Source organism: Copadichromis virginalis, linkage group LG14 (assembly GCF_057382275.1).
Source record: "Copadichromis virginalis isolate Kocher_CV1m ecotype Utaka linkage group LG14, C_Virginalis_male_GT1.1, whole genome shotgun sequence".
NCBI classification, from domain to species: domain Eukaryota; kingdom Metazoa; phylum Chordata; class Actinopteri; order Cichliformes; family Cichlidae; genus Copadichromis; species Copadichromis virginalis.
The window spans coordinates 14,049,592-14,072,265 of record NC_140631.1 but is presented as its reverse complement, the minus strand read 5'-3'; the positions used below and the strand labels follow the sequence as shown (position 1 = coordinate 14,072,265).

The 22,674-nt window shown below is 39.8% G+C and overlaps 2 pseudogenes; one reads left to right on the top strand and one right to left on the bottom strand.

Annotated features, from left to right (window-relative positions):
• LOC146693622 (polypeptide N-acetylgalactosaminyltransferase 17-like) overlaps nt 1–10,087 on the top strand; it is a 29,960-nt pseudogene extending 19,873 nt beyond the window's left edge.
• Nucleotides 10,088–18,998: 8,911 nt separating this feature from the next.
• Nucleotides 18,999–21,316, bottom strand: LOC146693621 (spastin pseudogene; annotated as a pseudogene).
• Between the last annotated feature and the right edge of the window lie 1,358 nt (nt 21,317–22,674).

Sequence of the window (22,674 nt, the reverse complement as noted above, 5' to 3'; positions counted from 1 at the left end):
AACCCTTACAAGAGGATTGTTTGGATGTGTCCAGGGAGAAGGCCCTCATTCAGAGAAACTCTTTCATAACAAGCACTTGAATCAATGACTGTTTGGGTTTTAACAGGATTCTTGGGATAATGAATGTTAAGCGGTAGATATCAGCACCTCTATGGGGCAATTTTGCATGGTTGTTGTCCAACATCTTTTACATGAAATCATAGTACTGCTTATTTATCTTAGAGTGTGGCAGAGAGCAGTAAAATGTTTTTTTTTGGCATACCCTCTGTTGGTTAGCACCCGTGTCCTTGGGTAACAGAAACACATAGGTTATCTTTAAAACCTATGTGCCCATTTTCTGTTTGTAGTGCTCCTTATCTGTGGATGGAACATGTTTCATATTGTTCCCAGTGTGAAGAAAGACTGACGGACCTACTTTTTATCCAGTAGGAATGTTTGTCAGGAGTGAAATAGGTTGCATCTGTGCAATTGTTTGGCGACCTGTCAGTTTGAAGTTTCTGTTACGCTCACATCACTTTGACGTGGGTTCAGATAGCTTGGATATCCATGTCTTCATTATGTTCACAGCAGAAGGCTCGTGGGTTGGACACACTCAGCAGATACTTTATTAGATACACCTTGTCAGTATTAGGTTGGACACTCTTTTGCCTTCAGAGCTGTTTTAATTCTTCATGGCATAGATTCAACAAAGTACTGGAAACATTCCTCAAAGATTGATCGTGGCATGATGGCCTCATGCAGTTGATGCAGATTTGTCAGCTGTGCATTCACGATGGGAATCTCCCATTGCGTCATATACCAAAGGTGATCTATCTGATTGAGATCCCCTGACTGTGGAGACTTTCCTGTTAGCTCACAAGAGTAGCACCTGATATGGTCCTCTGCTGCTCTAGCCCAAATTCTTCAAGGTTCACGGTTCAAAGTAATGCAAAAGTGGTTTTTAAGAAGAAGTTATCTGTTTTACTGTTGCCTTCTTGTCAGCTCAAAGCAGTCTCTGGTCGGGTCTGGTATCAACAAGATATTTTCACCCAGAGAACTGTCTCTCATTGGATATTTCCTCTTTTTTGGACCATCCCTTGGGATAACCCTAGAGATGGTAATACAGAAATATCCTAGTAGATCAGGAGTTTCCAAAATACTCAGACCAGTCCTTCTGTCAACAACAACCATGCCTAACGTGTCTTAAATCTTCTTTCTTTTCCATTTTGATGCTCAGTTCTTCTGTGAGTACCCTGCCGAGATCCACTTTCTGGGTAAATTATTCATTATGAGAGCAGTTAATCTCCTTTTGAAGCTTGTGGATGTGCACAACAATTCTACCTAACAGTGAGAGGTCAATTCAGGGTCCAGTGGTTTGATCTCACTCACAGTCCTGCATGAATGAATTCACAGCACCATGTCCTGTTCTCATCTGTTCTTCAAGGGGTTTTCCTCTGAAGCCTCTGTGTTTGTTTAAGGGCTGTGTTTTTCTGTGGCTGGGATAGTTCCTAATTGGTCAGTTGCTGGCTTTGCACATTTGTTCTCCAAACCTGCAGAGGATACCTCAGTCTTGACCTGCTGATTTTGATGGCTATCATTGTGAATGAAGTAAGGATTACAGCTAGGTCATTGGATTCCACCACTGATCAACTTAGAGATTGTAGCTACATGATGCCCTTATTTGGGCATGTCCATTTTTCCTGAGGTTGTGTAGAAGCTTTTGGAAAAAGGGATGAGTACCACTGGCTGTTTCCAGAGAGGATCCTGGGAGGAAGTTATCTTGTTCAGCTTCCTATTTCTTCAATAGCAAGTCTGCTAGGTCAAAAAGCTCTTTTTTAAAGTTTTGCATTAAGAGCTGTTTCAGTAGCTCTAGATGCACCATAACATTGTTCTAGCCATTCTGATATCATTTTCAGCTCAGCTGCTGGGTGGTTTGTATGAGGAGATAATTGATTCAACCTTCATGCTCTGAGGTTTCTTTTCTAAACCACTTCACAAGCAGGTGAAGCTCTTCTGCTGCAGTTAATTCTTAAACCTTTAGCACCAAAAATGAATGATGTCCAGTAGTTCTCCACTTTATCATTATACTTTCTTTGACCTCTGTTAATGAGAAGCAACAAAAGGAACGAATCTTGGTCAGGAAGAAGAAATACTCTTGTACACATTTAAGGCTATTCATCATCTCTCTCCTCCATATCTCTCTGATCTGGTTCAGATCACTGCCCCATCTCGATGTCTTAGATCTTCTTCTTCCCTTTCTCTCTCCGTCCCTTCCCCCCGTCTTGCCACCATGGGGAGCAGGGCTTTCAGCTGCTCTGCTCCACGACTCTGGAATTCCCTACCTCCTGATTTAAGAAATATCTCTTCCATCTCTCTCTTTAAGTCCCAACTCAAAACTCACTTGTTGTCTTATGCTTTTATGATTGTGTAAACTGCTTGCTTTTATGCTTCTTTTTTTATTCTGTTGTTGTGTAGCTCTTGGGGCTATGCTAGCATTCATGTCTTATTGTTCTGGCCCGCTGTCCTACATCAAAGCTGGGAAATAGCATGGTGAACTGTAGAAGATGTTTTGGCCACATCTTCAAGCATGACTTGTGCTTCTGACCGTCTCTTCTTGTTGATCTTTAATGACATGCCTGGAATCATCATGGTGTATTCGCTGACTGGGAGAGTGCTCTGGATGATACGTTGTCACAGCAAACAATATAAGTAAAAAAACATGCATTTATGTATGTATACTCACAGTTGGAGCTTAAAAGTTAACCCAGTGCTGAAGTGCCGAAAACCTCAGCTCCTCTTGATGCCCCTTAAGGTTGGCTAGAAAAAAATGAATAAAAGCAACAATTAGATATTTTTTATATAACAGAAAACAAGAAGAAAAACCGAGAAGGACTTCTAAATGTACAGATTTAGCTTTCATTAGTTCCAGCACAAAGAAAACACGTCCTTCCAGGTGCTCTATGCTCCAGCTGTTAGCTGTAATTGACTTTATAAATCAGGACATCGCGGCGACTGTGCATCTGCCTATTTATATTTCCTGCTGCCCAGCAGCCAGCAGTATATTATTGTGAGCTTTAATTCATACTCCTACTACCCACAGGTGTGGCTGTGTGGAGGCAGTATGGAGGTGCTGCCTTGCTCCAGAGTGGCTCATATTGCACGAATGAAGAAACCTTACCACAGTAACATAGCTTTCCACACACGCCTTAATGCCCTGCGTGTGGCAGAGGTCTGGATGGATGAGTACAAGTCCAATGTCTACCTGGCCTGGAACATCCCCATGGAGGTGAGAACGGCATTTTTCTGCACCAAGACCTCTCTTAGAGAGGATGCTGTCAGTCATGCTTGTCTGTTTGTGACTATCAGATGTCCATGTTCAGAGCCAAACAGTTTTTCTTTTGGTTCCACAATTTATGTAGAGACTTTAGGCATAATAACTTCCTTTGCTCTTGCAGAACCACGGTATTGATTACGGAGACATATCACAGAGGGTTGCACTGAGGAAGAGTCTGCAATGTAAGAGCTTTCACTGGTACCTAGACAACGTTTACCCAGAGATGAGGAGGTACAACGATACGCTGTTCTACGGTGAGGTGAGCCATGAAGGACAAAGACACAGGAAAAAGTAAGTTTGTAGATGTAAGATCTGATGTACAAATTAAACCACTGAAATTAAATAAATGATACTTACACAAAGTCCTAAGAAACTTGTATCTCCTCCACAGACCAAAATATAACAAGAAAGCAGGGACTCAGACAGCATGTACATCCACATCTTCTCAGCTGTTAATAGAAAATAAATGAGATTTAGAACTTTGTCTGATCCACACTGACACATCCTTGTTTTTAGCCTTTATACATTTTTAATCGGTAATTATTTTGGGGAATATTCATATTTTATGAATTAAGTCTGACTCTTTTTTTTTGTGTATTTAAGGTCCGCAATTCTAAAGCAAGCCACCTGTGTATGGATCAGGGTGTGAAGGAGAACCACACAGCCACCCTGCACCCATGCCATGGGTGGGGTCCTCAGGTACAACACTCTTCCTCACCACCATACTAAAGAGTATACTCCATCTTTTTCCAGTTGCTTTGCTTTCTCATGAAAACATACAGTGAGCTTCTCCGGTGATGTGATTTGCAGCTGTGTCTCAATCACAGGCTCAGCTGAAATCCTCCAAGGAGCGAGTTCTGCTGTCAGAATAAAATTGTGTCTTGCACTTTTTGTGTTGAAGCCCTGAGTCAGCCAGTGTCAGCTCTTCATCCCTTCAGCCCTAAGGGCCTCTCTTTTTAGCTCACAGTGGTAAACAGGTGCTTTAGGCAGAAAGTCAAGGCTTCAGTGGTAAAATGCTAAAGGAGCTAAAATTTCAATTCAATTCTGGAAAAATGAGTGCCGCTGATAGGTTTGTAGCTTGAACCCATCCGCTGGAACGTTAAAGGCAATATAATTACACTGCAAAGCAAGACACGAAGTAGGCAAGCTTCATGTTACTCGTGCACGGGAGAGAACCGGACAATCGCCGTTCCTTCGCTTGGCCCCAGTTGCTCTCGTCCGTCCTCCCGTACCACTGTCCTTTTATTGAGGTTACATGAATATGCATAAGTTCGTTAACATATGACGTCTACATACACACAAAGAGTAATAAATTCAAATTCAAATTTTATTTGTCACATACACAGTCATACACAGTACGATATGTAGTGAAATGCTTGGACAACTGCTCGTGACCTAAAGAAAACAAAAAAGGAAAGGCTATGAATAAGGTAGGAAATAAATATGAAAAATTAAAAAGGGGTAAATTTAACTAGGAAGGAATAAAATATAAATTAAGGTTAAAAATGAAATAACTGTACAACACAAATTAGAATGAAGGGTAAATTTAACTGGGAAGAATAAGATAAAATATATAAATTAAAGTTGAAAATAAAATAACTGTACAACAAAATACACCAATACACAGTATAGAACTATATAAGAATGTATGAAGAAATCTAAATATAAATAAATATATACACAATAACAGCAGCTGTACAAGTATTAACCGGAAATGAAGAATATAGTGACCAGTGTTGTGCAAAAACAAAGTCCAGAAAGTCCAGTGTGTGTGTAAGAACTGTATGTGTGGGTCAGTACTGTGTGGTGGTGTGATTGAGAGACCGTATCGCCTGCGGGAAGAAGCTCCTCCTCAGTCTCTCTGTGTTGGTCTTCAGGGAGCGGAATCGCTTTCCTGACCTCAACAGAGAGAACAGTCTGTTGTTGGGATGGCTGAGGTCCTTCACGATCTTCCTGGCCTTGGTCCAGCACCGCCTGCTGTAGATTGAGTGCAGGTCAGGGAGCTCGGAGCGGATGGTGCGCTCAGCTGACCGCACAACCCTCTGTAGAGCTCGTCTGTCCTGCATGGTGCTGTTCCCGAACCAGGTTAAGATGTTTCCCGCCAGGATGCTCTCTATGGTGCACGAGTAAAAGTTCCTGAGCACTTTGGAGGGCAGTTGGAAGTCTCTCAAGCGTCTGAGGTGGTAGAGACGCTGACGGGCCTTTTTCACCACGGTGTTGATGTGACAGGACCATGACAGGTCCTGCGTGATGTGAACTCCGAGGTATTTGAAGCTGTCCACTCTCTCCACTGGGCACTCGTTGATGACGGGGGTCTGGTAGTTCCTCTCCTGCTTAGTGCTGAAGTCCACTATCAGCTCCTTTGTCTTACTGACGTTTAGAAGGAGGTTGTTCCTCTGGCACCAGTTCTCCAGATTCCTAATCTCCTTCAGGTAGGCCGTCTCGTTGTTATCAGAGATCAGGCCCACCACGACGGTGTCGTCAGCAAACTTGATGATGGTGGTGGAGCTGGTAGTGGCCACACAGTCATATGTGTACAAAGAGTACAGCAGGGGGCTCAGAACACACCCCTGGGGGGCTCCAGTGCTGAGAGTGGTGGAGGCTGAGACATGTCCGCCCATCCTTACTGCGTGCGTGTGTGTGTGTGTGTGTGTGTGTGTGTGTGTGTGTGTGTGTGTGTGTGTGTGTGTGTCTGTGTGTGTGTGTGTGTGTGTGTGGACTGCTGATCAAAGGGTCAAACATCCTTGGTCAGGAAGAGGGTAGCCTCCCCCTCACCCTAGATGGTTCATCCTAGATAACACGGTGAGGAAGTCCTGCAGTTCATCTAAACAAAGACTAGACTAGAACAGACGCAACTACGTTAATCCTACCATAAAACAATAAAACACGGTATGACCTCTCATGCTCCCAAAGTGCTGTCTAATACACACACAGTTTGCAGACTATCAAGGATCAAAACCTCTACCAATCTACAATTAATTACAAAACTCTAAGCATATATAAGTAAATATTTCTAAGCATAAATGACAATCAACAATACAAATCGAACAGCCGCATCACACTTTCTTCACAAGACATGCTTCAGTTGCATTTTTTAAAGTTATCCTTTTGATGGAACAAAAAGTCTTCAGTTTTTATTAGACCACCAGTTTTTCACACTTGCACTTCCACGGAGATAAAAGCGACCCCATGGTGTCTTAGCGTGGGTTCTCTCCAGGTAGTCCGGCTTCCTCCCACAGTCCGATGACATGCACGTTAGGTTAAATGGTGACTGGCTGTAGGTGTGTATGCAAAACAGATAAAGCACATAAGTGCATAAAATAAAGTGCGATATGAATATCTGTGAAAAGATGAATGTAACTTGTAGTGGTCAAAGATACTAGAAAAACATTTTAATAAATACTCTGTTCTTAAGAAGAAGCAGTGACATCTAGGGACCACAAGTGGGATTTTTTAAGATTTTGAGTCCAAACGCTGTTAAATCACCTAACTTTTGTATGATGTACTGCAAACAGGATGCAGTTACTCTGCAAAAAGACCCAAACTGGGCTGACTGGGTGGTTGATGGAAAGCTTTATCTTTATATCTTTTGCAAGGCATTGCAACCACTATTCATGCTTTGTTAGGAACAGAATGCGATATAAACAATTTCCCAATCAGTCTTTATCGTCAGCACACTCAAAGCCTCAGAGCTAGATGCAACCAAAGGAACTGTTTTATCTGCACTGCTAAAGTGGAAATTACTATTAATCTGAACGAAAAAGCTGAAGTGAAAGACACAAAGGTTAGAAAACAGAGCGGGAAGAATCTGACTCACTTCTGCTTTTTCTTTCTGTCAAGTTGAGAAAACTGCAGAATTTGGTGTATATAAAATGTTAGGGCTATATGTGGGTTAGAACTCTGCTGAAACAACACTGTGATTAGCAGTGATGTACAGGAAAATCTTTGTGTTTAGCACTCAGTGAAGAACAAAGACATGTTTTGCCTCTCAGCAGTATTGGGAACAACACCATCCTCTTGTTCAAAGCAGCAAAAAAAAAACCCAACAGCTTGCATAATCAAGGAAAATTCCTGCCAGGTTACCTTCAACTTGTACATCATCACATACTTATTTCATCGTTAGCTAATAAAGAGAAGAGTATTCACTCAGCCAGTTCAGTAACTTTCCGTTTACTGTATGTGTGACGTATCTGTTTTCCTCTTAGTTAGGACGCTACACTAAAGAAGGTCAGCTGTTTCTGGGACCCCTAGGCAGCACTGGTGAGGACACTCGTTGTGTGGTGTACGATCAGATGAGCAACTTTCCTCAGCTCCTCAATTGTGAAAAGGTGACCAACGTGAAACAGAAGACATGGCATTTCTCTCAGGTCAGAAGTGTAAAGAAATCTCTTTTTCAATGATATAACTGAGTGTTTATAAGAGAAACTAAAATTTACTGGCATAGAGTTGAGAGGAAAAGTATCTATATGTCAGATTTTAAAAGGGACCTATTGAGCTCATGTCTGGGTCCATTCTTTTTTCTCTTGGACTCTAATATGAGAGTAGCTTTGCATGAATCTTCATTTCTCTCATACTCAGCATTGCTGCAGCCCCGTAGTTCATGCTTTATCTGACAGAACCGCCTTTATATTCCGAATACCTCCGTTGAAGCCACCTTTCTTTGTGTTAAAACCCTCACAAACAGAAGGTTTTAACACCGGGGCCAGTAGGACTTCACAGATAGATCTGTCTGTTTGTGATGACTATATTAGGATATCATCTCTGCTATTACTGAAATCAAAGCAGTCTGGTTAACGGGGATTATTTGCACATAAATTGAGACTTTGGCTATGATTAATATGAACAATAACTGTTGTAAAATTATATTTATGCTAGAAAATAAGGGGTCCTCTTAAGACAACTAAACCCAGACTGCTTAAAGGGTAACAAGCGACTCAATATACCTTTTACTTTGGCATTGATTCTCTTTTTCTTTTAATGTGAAAAACCTTTTGTAAGTCAATTTTCTGTTGGTCTTTTAGTTCTGTTTGGGTAACCTTTAAAAACTAAAGAGTTACAGCCTGTAGCACGGGAAGAGGAGAGCTTGAACAGTGATGCTGCAGACCTTCTGCCACATCGATTCTTTGTCACACAGCAGGACAAGCAGTGAAGAGTCCTGCAGACGTAGAAGTCTTAGGGAAATAGGGAGACCTTACTTATTTTATATAGATGTAAGGTAAAAAGTTAGTGCCATTTGTTTAAGAAAGAGGTTGCAACAGTTCACATAAGGCCCGGTCTGGTTACATACTGTTCTGTCACCATCACGCATTGTTCACAGACCATCTGTGAAATCTGTTAAAACCAAAGTATTGTATCTCCTTCTGCCTTGCAGAACGAATCGATCATAAATCGGGCTACTGGACGCTGTCTGGAGGTGGTGCCGGCTAATGTTTACTCCGGCCACCTGCTGGTCCTGCAGCCCTGCTCGGGGCAGAGGTGGACCATCAAGAACACTATGAAGCAGTGATCGCCTGGCCAGTTTCATTGGGACCAATTACAAAGGCTATTTCCAAGAGCTGTCACCTGACGTTACCTTGGCCAGTGGACAATCAATGATGCGGGGGCTCCTTAGCTTTTGAAATAAGACTCAAAAATAGATGGCTTTAAGGAGACGAGTGATGAGGTGGTTTGGAAACAATTGATGTTTTTTTGTTTTTGTTAGTTTTTTTTTAAAAACATGGACATTCAACGTGGTGAAAGTTTAGCATGAGGACCATTTCTCTATATGAATTTTACAAACTTTCAATGTGATGTTGCCATAATTCCTGTGTGCCACTTCTTTACAGTGTTTAAGTTTTAGTAGACATTTAATCGACCAAAAGCGTGTTCTTTCTTATGTGAAGGGGAAAAAAAGTTTCCATCTTCCATCAGTCTTTCTGCAATATTTCATTCATTTTGTGCCACGGACCGGCCCTAAATAACTAAAATGTGTTCATAACACACGGGAAAAGACACAGGGGAACTGAGGTAACGATAAAAACAATAAATATGAACGATAAAACGAAGAAAAAAACCCCCGGTAAACCATAAATTGCACACCTGAACCTCAACACTCGCGGCCCGGTACCAAACGACTCACGGACCGGTACCAGTGCATGGCTCGGGGGTTGGGGACCGCTGGTCTATGGTACTTAGAAATTAAGGAATGGCTACTCGTGACAGGAGAAAATTTTACACAGTTTAGCAAAAATGCCTGAAAAGTGATTCTTATGTTTTTCAGAAAATTCAAATCCTTGTAAATATTTATAATTTGAAGAAAAATATGCTAAAAATATTACTTGGTGTACTTTTTTTTTCAAATCACCCCAACAAGGACTCTGGGCTAAATCTCACTTCTATGTTTTATGGATTCTGACTTTTATTGCTATTTTTCCACCAAGCATTCTGTAGCATCAGATGCAATATATCTCGTAGCATGAAGTACTGTAAGCAGTTGGGTACAAAGTTTCTTTGCGCTAAGTTAATTTATTTGGTTAACTGCTGTGTGCCATAACTACTGAAAACCTAGTCAAACATAGGAAGCACTTTTTTGGACAAAGGGTTGGAACATGAACGAGAGAGGAGGATTGAATCAGGAATGCACAAAAGTACCAATAGTGGAAATGCAGGAGGCCTTAAAGGCTGAAATTATTAACGTACTGAGATGTATATGATGTCATATATTAAATTGCATAAGTGTGATCAGCTGGATTTTTGCTCCCAAGATTGTCTTCCAATAAACAACTGGTTTCCTGGGTTGTGCTTTGTTACTGTGTTTTAGGATACATCTGCAGTCTTTAAATTTGTCATACTTTAATTAGTATGCTTATTTTTTTCAGTTTAATTTTATTTTCAAGCTTGTTTGTAATTTTTTGCTGCTAAACTCATGCTTTATTTTGCTTTTCTGGACTATAAATAAGGTAGAGACAGCAAAGATGAGCTACCATGCTGGCCTGCTCTCCTTTTAACTGCTCCATCCATTTTCATGGTTGTGGTCAAAATATTTTCGGCATGCTGTGAGATTAGTCCTCAAAATCATCCCCCAAAATAGACTACTTCAAAAGAGATTTCACCCTCAGCTTCCAGCTGCATGGCATCTGCTGTAACTTACACCAACTCGACTTAAGAGTACTTTCATCACATTTTTTATAAAAGCGCTTCTACACAATATTACCCAGCCACAAATAAAGCAGCCAGGTGGCCGAACATTAAAGGGACTGTTCTATAAATGACAAGTTATGGGTTCAATCCTGAAGCAACCATATGTCCTGTAAATAGTGTCCTTGAATCAGACACTGACCTCCTACTGCTTACTCTCGCTAAACTGCTCTGGATGAAGCATCAGCTTAAATGCTTAAGATGTAAATAAAACAGGAGGAGACTGCTGGGAGCACAAGGGCCTGTTTCTAGCAGAGAGGGGGAGAGAGGAGTGAGGCGGCTCTGAGGGACAGAGCCTGCATGCTAACATAACACTGAATGCTGATCAGACTCTTAACGAAGAGACTGCTCATCGTTCTCTGGCGTGAAATAGGATTACCATATGTTGGTTAAAGTCCTGCTAAATGTAAGCCAGCAGTAAATGCTAACAAGGACAAACTGATCAAATAAACTCACTGCGTTACTTAGATAAGGTTGTATTTATGGGGATGGAAATTTGTATAATTTGTAGATTTTAGCATGTAAAAAAATGGAGCTATTTTTAAAGGATGACAAAAAATCTAGAAAATGAATGTAATTCATTGACATTATTGTATCATAGTTTGCATTGTTCTGACCAGCAGTGTCCTGCAGCTCCCTGTGAGCACTTAATGAAAGAGGTTATGGTTTAATGTCAGAGCAGAGAACTCACAGTTGTCAAATATGATTTTGCTCTAATATGCACCATGTGGCGCTGTATGTTTTCTGTGATTGGAGGGTAGTGTCACTGCAGCTGTCACCCCAGCCTGCTCTCTGCTCTGCCTCGGGAAAAAAGCAGCAGAGATACAGATGTAATTACTTGACAGAACAGCAACACTGTATGAAAATGTGACAATTTCATAAAACCCACTGCAGCAAGGGTAACAGATGATACAACACACAATACTGTGCACAACTCTTTAGGCACAGATGTTGGCAGCGAAGCATGGTGAAGCATCCCGCTGTTTTAGTTTTTGTTGTTTTGGGGGTTTTTTTGCAGAGAGCATGTCAAAACTAGAGACTAGAACTACAATTAGATCTTTTATCATGCAAAATAATCAGATCGCTTAAGTTCATTCTGTAGCGTGACAATGACCCCAAACAGAGCCAGAGTAATAGCTTCAGAACATGTACTGAATGTGCTTTATTAAAGGGTTTTTATCAGACTGTGATTTACGTTTACTTCACCTTATGTGTTCATTGTTGAGTAAAAGCTATTGATACCAATTATTTTTATACTATATCCTCACTTCACAGTGAGAATCAAAATCTGTTTCTTCTTTCTTTTGTACTAAACATGTTCTCACACTCTGGAGCCATTTTGGTAACATCTCCAGGCACTTATTTGTCCAATTATTTTTAAGCTATATCTATATTAACTTTAATTTCAGTGATCATAAAAGTTATATACTAGAATAAAAACAGTTTTAAAGTTTTAGAATAGAATAGGATAAACCTTTAATACTGCACAGATGAGAAATTTGGGTGTTACCCAGCTCTTATGGCAAGGGGAATATAAAATATAAAATTGAAAAATTTATAAATTATAAAATTTGCTGACTTTGCACCAAAATGGCTCCAGAGTGTGAGAACATGTTTAGTACAAAAGAAAGAAGAAACAGATTTTGGTTCTCACTGTGAAGTGAGGATATAGTATAAAAATAATTGGTATCAATAGCTTTTACTTTTACTTTTACTGTTAGCGCCGGTGTCCTTCTATTATAGTGATACTAAACAAGGCAGGAAATTATATTTTTATTCTACAAAATGAAATGAATGTATCTACTCTGCAGAAGTGTTTGTGAATTTCAACAGATCGATTAGCTTGCTGCATTATATGTATGAACTGCATTTTTATCAGTTGCAGTTTCACCATCTCAGTGCCTAATGCTTCCCTCTTGTGGTGTCATGGTGGTTAGAAATAAATATGATATGTTATATGAAGTATATAATAAAAGCAAAGGCTTCACGTAAAGAGGGATTGGGACAGCTTTTAAGCAGGGTGACCTGCAGTATCCCACTGATTAACAGCCTCAACTGACACGTTCATGATGACTTTTGCTTTGTTCCCATTCCTCAGATCGATTTTCCCTTTATAAGGTTTGCTAAACCAGATGCTATATTTATGCTAAAAGTGGCCATAAAGAGTAAGGTCAGAAGGAGGAAAGGTAATACAGCAATGAAGAATAAAGGCAAAGTCAAAGACCGATTCCAGCTTTAAAAGCTATCTATGTATTTTTTTGTACATAGATTTATATGAAAAAGATGATCTGATTTCTAGCAGCAAAGGGCACATGCAAAAAAGCATTGGCAGGATAAATTCAGTTAAAGCAGTTAAATCAGTGCAAAGGTACAGAAAAATACTTATATTAGTTTGGAAATCAACAAGCAAAGAAATCCAGATAGATGTGATTTTTCCCATTCAATAGTACTTTTAATGTTCATAATTAAAAATGCTTTTGATTAATTTTGTCAGTAGGAGTAAAAGTTTGATGATTTTTTTCTCAGTGTTACTGCTCCATTAATAATAAGTGTTTAATAATTAATAATAAGTGAATCCAAGTTTTACCCCAATGTTTCCACCATTCCTCTCACCTAACCCTCATTTCCTCTTCAGGCCTTGCCTTTCAACCACACACACCCTCTACAGCAAATTAACAATATCTGAAAGTCATGTCCTTAAGAAATAAGAGGGGAAAATCGAGTTAAGACCCAACACAGGACCTGAAAGGTGCATCTAGCCCTTCAGCTGATTCATCTACCGTTTGCTGAACCCTTGTCAGAAATTGTTAGAAGAAGAAGAAGCTATTCTTAAGGATGGGAAACTCTTGATTGATGGAATCTTGAATATAGAAAAGTAACAATGGATTTTAATCCACAATGTAATGCCATTGGGAAAGCATGTGATTGGCAAATGCATCATTTTTCAGGATAGCAATGATCCCCAAAATACTGTCAGTACAGTAAAAGCATACCTGGATAGAAAAACATACAATAGAACAGCATCAGTCATGGCTTGGCCTCCCCAGAGCCCAGACCTCAATATTACTGAAGCAGTGTGGGATCATTGTGACACGAGAACGGAACAAAAGGCGGACAACACCCAAAGACGTGCTCTGAATATCCTTCAAGAAGCCTGGAAAACTGTTCCTGTGGAAATGACAAGAAAACTAGAACTGAAGAATAACAGTTACAATGCCAAATATTGACTTTCAAGCTTGTTATATTGTTATAAACTCTATTTTACGTATATTTCCATTTATGTTTGCACATGTTCAATAAAATCATTGCTCCTGAGGCAACGAGGAATGGCTAAAGATTTCTGCCACTACTCCATAACAAACATCAACTAAAAGTGTTTGATAAATGCATTCTATTTGCTTTTTTAAAAATCACAAAGTGAGAGATTTTTTTTCAATTTAAGTGAGCATTATGTTAATGTTTTAAATGTCATGGCATAGGATCAGATCGCTTCAAAGTAAATTATATTTTGAAATGTACAATCCCTTAAACACTGTGTCCTGATCTTGAACTAATAACTACTGAGATCTCAAGTCTACTGCATAATAAGACAAACAGCACCATTTAGAAAATTTCTTTTTATTGCAAGTATTCTTAATGCTTTGATGTTTTGTACAGATTTTCATATTTACAGTGATAATTAGTATTCGTCTAATAAATAATACAACTGAAAGTCATTCTCTAGCCTACATGTTTAAATATTGCACGTGCAAAGTATGTATAATATGTGCTTGTCCAATAGATATGCTGTCTTAGCAGCTATTTACAATGTTACATAAGAAACAAATGTGGGATCCAACCACCATGCTACTAAAGAGACACTGTGCGTTTCCCCTCCAAAGCAAACCCTCCACTTCAGTGATGGAGTCATGCAATTATTCTACTGGGGTGAAGACAGTTTAATTACAGCATCACTGCAATAACAGTATCCATCCAAAAAAAAAAAAACATCAAATAAAATTTTAATTATTTCTAAATAAGAAATTCGTGATAAAACAGTTTTCCAATTAACCACTACATAACAGTAGTGTCTAGTTCTTATTTGGTAGGAAATGTCCACCAGTGCTGTAACGTTTTCAAAAATAATAGTAAAAGAAAAAAAGCATTTTGATGAAAAACTAAACCAGCGTGACCTACTGTACAAGTTTGTTTAGGCTGCTTTTGCAGCAGTGCTCTTTATAAAGTCTCCAGGGTGTGATAGTAATAAATCATCTGTGAATGAAACCTTTTACACGTTTAAAATCACTTTGTCTGCCATAGGCAAGAAATCTGTTCCTATAAATACACCGTTTAATTATGTGTTCGCATTGCAACTGCTGCTCTGCCAGAAGTGTAGGTAGAGCAAAGTCAACCTATACATTATACATATCCTCATATTTGAACATTCAATATCAATATATTTTCCACATATTGTGAATATAACGCTGAGTGTGCAGAGAGGGAGAAACACGCAAACACCGTGACGAGACAAGAGCACGGGCAGTGTGATGTTACTTCACCTCTAGATGGCACTATTGCACAACCTACAACCTTCTGCATCGTTTCACTGGAATGGATGACAAGTACAGTGCAAAAACAATAACAGGAACAAACTGAGTCCGATATGATATACATATTTATGCCAAAAAAAAATGCCCGTTTGATCTTGTGTTTCCATGTAGGAACAGGGAAAAATGTCTATATTGTGTTGTCTGGTTCACCTCGGCAGAGTTCTATGGCTTTGGCAGGAGGGTTGAGAGGAAACAGAAAGGGCCTTTACCGCCTGCACCTGGCATGTTTGTGATGAAGCAGCTGCCTCTACTCCTGCTGAGCCTCCTCCCTGTACCTCTGAACCCGAGTGAGCAGAGAGCACCGACGGTCATGCACACACACAGATACTGTACACTTCAACAGACACTGGAGATACAAATGATGGGCCATTTGCTAAACCTGCAGCACACACTGCTTTCTATGTGAAAGAACCATTCTGTGAGAAAAACTCTACTGCTCATTTGATCTATGACCTCTGAAAAACAGTTCATGATTTCCATTACTATTCAATTATAAAAAAAAAAAAAGTACATTCCCTGGGTTATACAGCACTGATATGCAAAGCTTAATTGTATATCTGTAACTCTAGAACTGCAGTATTTATAGTTTTCTTAGTTTAATATTTCAATTTCATATTCTTCTTCTAAGTATAAAATCCCTTTTGTTATATTTGTCTCATTAATTTAACTGAAATACACTGAAAATTGCTCACAAATTAAGGTTTATGTGTCAATACAAATGCAGGTTTTATTGCTGGGAGCTTCCCGTGATGCACTGACTATTTCTTCTTCCATGACACTAATGTTTTGTCTTTGCTTCATCATTTATGTACTGTACTGTATCCCCAGTTTTCCAGCGAGGGCTGCGTACATTTTGATTGCATTAACGTTTTTATCCAGCCTTTATGTGCAAGCTTGAGCTGCAAAATTCAAATGTAGTTACTGACAGGCCAAAGTGCAACAGGGAAGAGATTAAATGGGATCAAAGGGAGTGGCATTATAAATTCCTTCCTTCCTGAGATTCAAATCCTCCAATCAAAACGGTGCCAGCAATGCAAAGACAGATTTCTTTAAAAGATTGGACACAATAACAAAGTCAGTCGTTTATTTATTAAAGCACTGTTAATAATTTTAGTTGCTGCTATTTCAAATAAATGTTTGGTACAACAAATTTCTCCGTGTTCTGTCTCAGGCTTTATTCGGGCCCTGGTACTAGAGCTATGGTCTGTTCTTGAGTGCAGCAGTGACGACATCAGAGTGGTCCGTCCCAAACCAACTCCCATTGACCCCACAGATAGGAGTTGCATTAAGGTATTGTATGTATGTGCGTGCGTGTGTGTGTGAGAGAGAGAGGGAGAAGGAGAAACTTCCTGGAGCCCACAATGCCCCAATTTTTAGATATCTACATAATAGTACAGACACAGATCTCTTAGAAGTTTTGCTTTTCCATCATGTTTTTAGCTCACTGGTTACAAAGGTGTTTAAATTGATTAAAATTAAATTGATTCCAATTATTATTAACCCAGGACTCAGAATAGTGGTCCATGTGTTGCTGTGATACCAGCAGCCATGTAGAAAATTCACTTGTGAATATTCATATTTAAGAAACTGGCAATAGTGATTTTGTTAACAAGAAAGGCTTTTTGCTGATTGGTTTATGGGTGTCTGGGCAAATAAGCCTTACTTTCATAAGACTGCATTTTTAGTTATGTTTTTGGCAGAATTTCTCTCAGGAAAGCTTCAACAAGCTCCAGCGTGAGCCTGTCTGTGTGTGTCTGATGCTTGGCCTCTGACAGCAGCCAAGTCATCTCTCTCAGAGAGACTAGCCAAGTGAATACGGACAGCCAGTGATGTGTAAACTGTGTCCTGCCACAGGCGACTTTAAAGTCTGCCTTATCAGTGGGTTATACATATATGCTGAGGTCAAAGGAAAACTAAATATACACACACCAGCACTTTGGTGAATTAACTCGAGTCTTTGCTTTAATCTGTGCTAAGTACAGTAGGAGGTTTGGTAGTACATATGAAGATAAGTTCACACATGCACAGAAACATCAGAAGACACATGAAAGTATAGATATTTCTATTTTAGAAAAAAAAATCCATCGTATCTTGTTTTTTTCTTTACGTTTCTTTGAAGCTGTTTAATATAATCTAAGTTGTAGCTCGTTTGTGCAAGTGTCTCTCTTTTTTTCCTTTGATGCTTTTGATGATATGTTTTCCCTGTTCTACCAGACCCAGTGAAAAATGCAGGGAGCTTTCCTGTAGTTTAATATTCTTCAGGCTGCAATAGGTTTCTGCTCAACCACTCTGCTCAGAATATATGTCTTATTCAGTTTTGAGAGTGTGGTAAACCATGTTTTATCTTTGCAATCATAAATTCTTTTTACATTTTGTTTTGCTTTGAATACTACAGATATTATTTGTCATATTATCGGTAGTGTTTGTAGTTGAATAGTGTTATATTATTATTATGTGTTAGGATTTGATCAATCCATGACGTGCACAAATGCATTCACAATGGTCTTTAAAAGCAAATACATTTTTTCTCTCTAACAGCTGCTGTATTTACTTTCCTCTTCAGTCCTTCCTGTACTTGGTCAACCTCCTCTCCTCTTCCCAGTCGGTGTGGCAACTGCTGGGCCGACAGTCTTTGGCCAACAAAAGCGAATACACCCTGAGGGAGATGCCAACCTCCATACCTGTAAGTGTTTTTCTTCTTCTTCTTTTCCACACACTGCAGTTTTTTTTTGTCATCCATCTGAGGGCATGTTTGCACTTTTTATTTGGCCTCCAAACACCACCCACCCATTTGTTTTACTTCAAACGCATTCAAATAAACCCTCTCACACTGAGACTGATATACGTTCTCCACCTTACCCATTGTAAATTTCCACACAGTTTTCGTTTTGCACCCTATCCGGTGCATTCTTGTTCAAAGCCTCTCATTTTACTCCACAGGATTTGATTGACAGACTGATTGCCGTGAATTCGGATGGGAAGATTCATTCTCTCTTCCACTACGAAGAGAGTCACACATTCGGCCTAAGGTGGGATTCATTATTTTTTTCATATTACTTAACATCAGTGGGGAAGTAGACGATATCAGATTATCACCTGGTGACTGCACACACACTTCAGCCTCTGGCAATAGGAGACTGGCATGGTGACGTAATCGGCCTTAAAATGCGGCCTTTAAGGCTGCAGACCCTGAATTGGGATACAGCCTCTGAATCGCTGCATCTTGTAGCTGTGTCGTCTTAAATTGGTCATGTGATTTTGACGCGCCGGCGCGTCCGGCAACCCCAGAGGTTTAACTTAATATTTAAGTGTCTCTTGGTTTTAGACTAGTTGTTTAGTCTAATTTGATGTTTTAAACCAGAAAAGGAAGAAGAGGGCTTAGAATTACAGGTAAGAACTGCTCAGTGGTATGTGATAAACTGTAAATGTAAAGCTTACAGGTCAGTCCTCATGTTTTTAAATCAGATTTTGAGTCTGTACATGGCACATTATGCTTTTGCATGTTGTGAAATGTGCTGCAAAACAAACTGAGGTAAACTAACTGGTTTACTGTGATGGATTTAAAGTGCGTGTGACTGGTGCGCAGTGGCTGTGGTGCTCACGGTCAGAGTTCAGTCACAAAGAGGGTAACAGAGATGAATTTAAAGTTAAGGTGATGGTGCTTAGATTCATTCACAGACTGAAACCTTCACACCAACTTTATCCTGTGTCTCTTAGTTTTAGACTAGTTGTTTAGTCTATTTTGATGTTTTAAACCATATCACAGGGTTTTTACTTCACCATTTACGGGGTTTTAACAAGCAAACAAAAGACAGATCGTGATGTTTGAAAATGTTTTGGAAATATTCTTTAAAGATTAGATGTAAAATACGCAGAGGATAAATTCAATTGGTTTATTAGTTTATTACATAAGTTGAAAAAAAGTTAAACAAGTAAATAAAGAAACAACGTAAAAGAAAAGTAAACAAAACAAATCGGTAAATAAAGGAAAATGGTAATAAGAAGGGGAAAAAAAAGAAAAGAGAAAACCCCAACAATCCCCTCTGAGCAAGCACTAGGCGACAGTGGGGAAGAAAAACTGCCTTTAAACGGGCAGAAACTTCCGGCAGAACCAGGCTCACGAGGGGCAGTCAACTGCCGGGACTGGTTGGGGTGAAAAAAGATGAAGGAGAGAGGGAAGAAGTGTTAGGAGAGAAGGGGAGAGGAGAGGTGAAAATTAAGATGGAACAGAGGTGGAGGGAGACGAGGTGACGTCAGCAGTAGAAAAAATAGAAAGAGTAGAAAAAGCAGGAGTGTCCCTCCTCCAGAAGAAGCGGAAACGTTTTTTCTTCTTTTCCATGAGCTTTTCCACGACCACTTTTTTCTCTAGGATGAGGGTTCTCAACTGATCGGTTGTTTCTTCAACTTCCTTCTCAAGTTTCTGGCATCTTTGCTCCATTTCTTTTAATAGATTGCACTTGTCTGTATTTTGCTGTTGTTTTTCCTTGTGCATCTTTTCTAACTGCTCATTTCTTCTTGTGATTTCTTGAAGCTTACGCTGCAGGTCTTCATTTATTTTCTCTTGTTGCTGCTTTTGTGCAAGCATTTCAGCGTTTTCACACTTCAAGTTGTCTGAGTTCAACAACATCTCATTAATGACCTCTGAGTGTTTTTTCGCCATTTCATTGATCCTACGCTGCATCTTTGAACGTCGTTTTTCCAATACTTCTCCTTCCAGTTCAGGTGTTCTGTCCTTCATTGTATTAATTTGTTCAGTTGTAGATTTCTTCTCTCCAAGTCCTGGAGAATACGTTTTTTTTCTTTTTCCTGTTGCTCTTTCTCTTGAAGAAGCTCTTTATTTTTGCACTCTGTTTCATCCAGCCTGACTGGATTTGGATTTATTGAAGAAGGACCACCAAAATCTTTGTTCTATTTGGTGTACATGTTAAGAGTTGCTGGACTAACAGTTGGTTTGATTTGCTTCAGAGAATCCTCAAAGTCTTTCATCTTAATGTTGCGCACCTCAGCAGCAGCTATAACACGGACTTGTTCTGGTGCCAACTCTCTTATTGGGCCAAGTGCAGCATCTTTGGCTAATGCTGTCAAATCGCTCCCTGAATATCCTTCAGTCACTTTTGCAAGACAGGACAGTTCGTCTTGGCTCAGTGGACTCCCGTGCGTTCCCAAAAGATTTTTCAGCAGCGTAAATCTTGTCTTCTCATCGGGTAAGGTCACATATACTCTTTTTGCAAAGCGCCTTAATATTGCTTCATCGAGCTCCTGGGGCCTGTTCGTTGCTCCCATTACAAGTACTCTGTCATCCTTTCCTGACTGCAACCCGTCAAACTCAATGAGGAACTCAGTTTTTAAACGGCGAGAGGCGTCGTGCTCCCCCTCCCTCCTTTGACAGAGCAAGCCGTCCACTTCATCGATGAAGATTACTGAGGGCTGTCTCTCTCTTGCAACTGCAAAGAGTGCTCGTACGAGCTTCTCGCCTTCTCCCACATATTTGGAGGTCAAACTAGCAGCACTGATGTTGAAGAATGTTGCATTAGACTCTGCAGCAACTGCTTTGGCGAGCATGGTCTTCCCATTTCCTGGTGGGCCAAATAAAAGCAAGCCACGTGCAGGAGCTCTCAGACCAGTAAAGAGATCAGGTCTTAAGGCAGGAAGGATGACAATTTCTTGAAGTGCTTGCTTTGCCAGATCCTGCCCTGCGATGTCATCAAATGACACAGTCGCTCCACTGTATACAATTTCATTTGTAATTAAGCTGACCAGTTTACTGTCCACATTCTTTTTCATATCCCTCTTCGGGGGCTGTTTCACAGCTGCCGGTCTTCCATTCTGAGTTTTTCCCACCCGAGTGGTTTTCTTTGCATCAGTTATTCTTAATGGAGGTCTTACAGAAGTGGAGGGTCTGATGGTGGTGGAAACACCTGCGGGTTGACTTTTAGGAACTGACTTTGGCTTACTTGCAATTGTTTTGGTCGACATTTCTCTTGCGCGACTTCCCCCCTGTTCACAGTCATAACACGGTAAACTAGTCATAAACGAAAACGTTTAGGCTATTTATCGCATTTAAAGGTCTTTCTTTGGGACAACGTCACAGAACACAGAAACGTCACAGGGCTTTGGAGCGTGATGTTACAGAGGTTTACAAATACTTTCAAATATAGCTCTGGTCGAACGTTTGAAGGCTGCGAACAAACTGACTAAAACTTGCTGCTCCTGACCCCTATTTATAGAAAAACTTCAAAGGCTCAAAGGCATGTGCTTGTGACATCATCACATGTCCTTGTGACATCATCACATGTCCTTGTGACATCATCACTCTTCATGAATCAGATTGTCACATGACATTTTAGAATGGGGATGTTTTTTTTTAAACCGTTTTCAAATTTAACCCTCTGTGGTCCAGGGTATAATTGGCCGTTCTTGACTATTTTTGATTTTACCTCTATATTTCACCTTTAAAATATGTTTTTCTTGCCTTATTTGGCACCATTATTTTCAGCACAACCTCAAATATCTGAAATTTGAGTTATTGTTTTCATTTTGGTATACTATATTAGCACAGTTGATCTAAATTAATAACACAATAAATTGTGTGTGCATCTCCTGTTTTGTCATGGTTGTATGTCCCGGTTCGTGACAGGCTGCATGAGCTCATCTGGTGGGAGTGTAGTACTGTAGTATTTCAGGCATAAAAACGTGGTTTTCACAGACCTTGTCACAGGGTCTGAGTCTAAGATTCAAATTGTAAACACACAAACACTCAGGCTTGCTGCAAACCTTAGCTGATCCCCCGTGGGCTTAATTTACTGCCATTGTTTACGCACCATTGTAATTGCTTCTCTAGTTTGGCATTACACTTTAATTATGGAATGTAATTATATTTTGTCTATTTTTAGTTGTGGCATTGTGTTGTAATTAATGAAGGGCCTGCACACTCCAATATCAATTTACAATTTAAATTCTCCACAGCATGTTTAACTACATTATGTTGTGCCTTTCCAGAATCCCAGATTTACTTACACATCTCCCTTTATGATACATTAGTACTACATTTGACCTAAACCTTTTCCATCCTTTTTCCAAACTCTCATTCATTTTTTACCTGATAACCAAAAACTGTGATAGTGAAAGGCTGAAATATTTCTAGGGGTATGAGATTTCTGTGTGTTTTCTGTAGGTGAGCAGCTGCGAGAAGTTTGGCTACGGGGTGATGGTGACACAGGTGGCAGCAACTGCTCCGGGAGTTGTGGCTCTGCACAGTTCAGGTACTATTGCAGTTATTTGGACACAACAAACACTTGTCAGCTGTGATGCTTAAGGCTTATATTATAAGTTGTTGTTGTTGTTTTTGTGTTGTCGGTATAAAGGAGACTTAAGGCAGCTTAGGGAGAAATGTATTTGTCAAACCGTTTTTGTTTGGGTAAGAAAGAGTAAGAAGAGGCGTTCTTTTTTGATAAATGGATTCACATATCAGTTGTATACTGATACTAGGTTTATCCATATGCAAAAGGCTCCAGGAAATACCGTACTCTTGTCAAAAGAGGTCAAAAAATGAAGCTAGTGAACAAATATTTTAATCCTGCATTCTTTCTATTGGCT